The sequence below is a fragment of the Cynara cardunculus genome, assembly GCF_001531365.2.
Source record: "Cynara cardunculus var. scolymus isolate 2C chromosome LG 9, CcrdV1, whole genome shotgun sequence".
Classification (NCBI taxonomy): domain Eukaryota; kingdom Viridiplantae; phylum Streptophyta; class Magnoliopsida; order Asterales; family Asteraceae; genus Cynara; species Cynara cardunculus.
The window spans coordinates 14,824,084-14,828,371 of record NC_037536.1 but is presented as its reverse complement, the minus strand read 5'-3'; positions in this window follow the sequence as shown (position 1 = coordinate 14,828,371).

Below are 4,288 nucleotides of genomic sequence, written 5' to 3'. Positions count from 1 at the left end.
ATATAATTTTACAATAAATAACATTTTTATTGTATTTCGATCAATAAGAAATATCAAAATTAGATGTATAGAAAAAAATATTTTATTAAATATATATAGTATTTTGATAATATAATTAATGTTGTAATCTCTATATTGGATAAGTTGTTGGAGCTGGATTTTTCTTTAAAAGTTTACAGATGAATTGTAAGATATTTAAATTATTATATGTATTTGTTTTATACATTTAACACAATTATATACAGATATAGTACAACGTGTACCGTTTTTCATACATATATAACACATTATTTACGGTGGTTGGTTTATTATCGACAGTCTAGAAGACATCCTTCAAACTCAGCTAAGCCATTAGTTATAATTGGTCGACTTAAACAACATGGGCATGGTTCAACCATTAAAAAATGACACAAACTCAACTAAACCATTGGTTATAACCGGTTGACTTAAACAACATGGGCATGGTTCAACCATCAAAAAGTGACATAAACTCAGCCAAACCATTAGTTATAATCGGTCGACTTAAATAACATGGGTGTGGTCCAACCATCAAAAAATGACATGTCCAATTGGTTCACCTATCGCCATCCATCATTTTGACAGGCCATTGTATGATGTTGAATATCACTGATTCTCATTGATAGTATTTTGTCTATCTATTTTCTCAAATCATCGACTTTCAACCCTCGTCCAATCTCCAGACCCCAACCTGCAAACAAGTGAATGATGAGTTGGAACTCCACGAGATTATAGGTAGACCCTGGTTCTCTCAAACGAATGCTCAAAATAGTTAAAATAATTTAAAATAAATATTTATCGTAAAAGCTACGATTTCATTAAAAATGATATTAGGGGTATTTTTACGACATTCAAATGTTTTTTTATTAATATGGATATCCAACACGCTGTGCAAACCGACTAATCCCAAAACGGTCATCCGCTTTGCAGGTAGTTAGGAGTCAGCGCATTTGAACCTTCGTAGCCACAAGGGGATTTTTATTTCTCATTGGATTTGAACCTGAGACCTCCAGTCACTTTTGACCTTTGAAGCCTAAACTCAAACCAATCAAGCACCACCATTGTGGTTGTTCTCTTTCATGTTATTGTTACAATAAATAATTTTAAAAAGACCAAGTGGATTCAAATTTATGACAACGTAACAATAAACACAATAACACTACCGGTAAACTACAAACAGTCTTTGTTAACTCAGGGGATGTCACGTTAATCTATAACACTTGCACCATTGAGACCCCTGATTTTTCCTTTATGTCAAGAGAATAGACAAGGGCACGTGCCGCCTAGTTCATACCTACCTATGGACCTCGACAAGATTCAAGCTCGTTTTAACAGTGTTAGTATAAGTTCAGACCTGGTTCAACAACTCCACGAGCATTCTTCATGCATGTAGGCTCGATATTTGGTGGAGAAAGATGTAAGCTCCATTTGAGCGCTTGAATACCTGGAAAATATCTATAACGATTATGCTTCGGTTCATTTTCAGCTTTAACCCGAAAATATTAACACATACATATAGTTTGAAAAAATTCGATAGGAATTAAAGTTGTGATCTTATGACGTGAGCCTAGGCATAGAGGATCATGCCTTAATGTTACTCGAACCTCATACTCAGGCCGAAAAGGGGTGTCGTACTTATACGTGCATAACTTTTTCTACGAGTAATATGCCAAAATTAATCTAAAAACGAAGAGCATACCTTAGGTAAGGCCCAAATTGGGCGTACAAGATTTTAAAGCCCAAAAAACGTCGTTTTGTCTTTGTTTCGACACTTATATGTTTTTTTTTTGTTGCCATTTCTCATTTTCCATTTGGTCCATCGCCTTTTTCCAGACTCGTTTCAAAAACATCTTATAGGAAAAGCTCGAATGACCTTCGACAAGAAGACACATGTACCCGAAACCGACACAGGTGGGTAAGTATATAATACCATATGGGTTCAATAACAAATAATTATTTGAACTTGAATATGCATGTATAAGTTCAACAGATGTAACAACAACAAATAATTATTTCTATTGTTGTTGAGACCTTCTTGCAGCAGTTTTTCATAAGTATTTTTTAGTAACAATACGACAGGCCTAACATGTGAACCGATGCCCCTCGGCTTCTGATGCCCTGGGCCGTCGCCTGACTCAGCCCGCCCGTCCCTTGGGCTGGGCCTGTCGAAATTGATAAGGTACAACTCATTCGAATTAATCAATAAGAGCTCGACTCTTCTATATCTATATCCATACGTTAAGTGTTCCTTTCTTCCATAGTCGAGCCAAGCAAGTTTAATTTAGTCAGTCAATCTCAATCGTCAACTTTTTTGTTTACCTGTTCAAACCATGTAAAACGTTTTATTTCATAAATATTATTATTTAATAAAATAATTGTCATAATATTTATTTATGATTAAAAAATTAATGTTAGATTAATTCACAGGCTTGTTTTTTCTTTGTTGATCGTACGTTTGGCAAAAACAAAAAACTATTGTCCCACATTTGGTGCAAGATTAGATTAAGACGTGGTGGGGTTGATTATAACAAAAAATGCATTTTTTTTGTCTCATAAAAAACAGGTAAAATTTAAACCCCGATTTTTACGATAGATAAAACAAAATTGATAAATCACTAAACTATCAGTGTCAAATTTAAACCCTGATTTTTATTTACTCGTCTAATTGTTGGTATGACATTTTATCTCCCTCGACTATATCCCGGTCGAGTTTTTACAATTCTTTTAACTATTAGATTTTAACAATGCTAGAAGGGTACTCGTGCAATGTATCAAGACAGATCTCTATTTCAATGTTTCGTTTTATTATTTATCTATGTCGATATAATACGATTTTATGTGATTTGAGAAAACAATAATATTTTTATTTTTGAATGATATATAAATTTGAAAATATCATAAAATTTTGAAAAAACTATATCGATACTAGTATCAAATTAACTATTTAAAAATTTTTGTTTAATTTGCGACGGATATATTCCCTCGCTAAATATTTTAAAAATTTTGGTTAACATCAGCGACGGAAATTTCCCTCGCTGATATATTTTAAAAATTTAGAACAATCTGCGACGGATTTATTCCGTCGCTAACTTATTTTAAAAATTTTTGTTTAATTTGCGACGGATATATTCCCTCGCTAAATATTTTAAAAATTTTGGTTAACATCAGCGACGGAAATTTCCCTCGCTGATATATTTTAAAAATTTAGAACAATCTGCGACGGATTTATTCCGTCGCTAACTTATTTTAAAAATTTTTGTTTAATTTTACATGATGAAATAATTTAATTTAGATTTAATAATAATTTTTTTTATGAAAATAATAATTAAGTATTCTGTTAGAACTCAATAATTATTCTAATTATATTTTAGATTTTTTATATTTAAAATGATATTTTTATTTTGTATTTAATTATGATTATCTACAGTTAATTACACAAATTCAAATATGGATCTTTAATAAGTTGTATTTATACACAATTTACTTGTAATCTTGTAATCTTGAGTTTTAAATAATATGCATCAATAAAAAGTAATTCGTACATAACAAATAATTTTTAAGAGTTTTTATTAAATATTTTATAATATAGTATAAATATTTTATATTAAAAAACTAAATTATAAAAATATTATTTTGCTTAAAGCTCTATCTTTTTCCAGTTATCGGTGTCCGAGGTTACAGATTTGTTTTGCTTTCATTGGGTTTCAGTCCTTTTCGAATAACCATGTGACACGTGGACCGAGAAGGCATGCACTTTCGCGTAATCAACGAGAAAAGATAAATAATTATTTAATATAAATAAATACAATAATATTGATTCTATTTCTTATATTTGATAATCATTACAATATATTAGAAGGGTATTCGTACATGCGAGATATATTTTTATTTTAATATTTTATTTTATTCTTTATCTCAGTCGATGTTATAGTATGGTCTTATGTGATTTTAAAAAAACGATAATGTTTTTATTTTTGAATAAAATATAAATTTTAAAATATCATAAAAATTTAACAAACAATATGAATATTATTATCAAATTAACTATTTAAAATTACTATTTTTATGTAATTTTTAATTCAATTTTTTATTATGATTTAATTTAGGTTCAATACGAAATAATTTATATTTGGTTTAATAATATAGTTTTTTTATAAAAAAATAATTAATTATTTTGTAGAACTCGATAATTATCCTAATTATATTTAAGATTTTTTATATTTTAAAATAAGATGTTTATCCTCTATTTGATTATATTTATCCACACTTA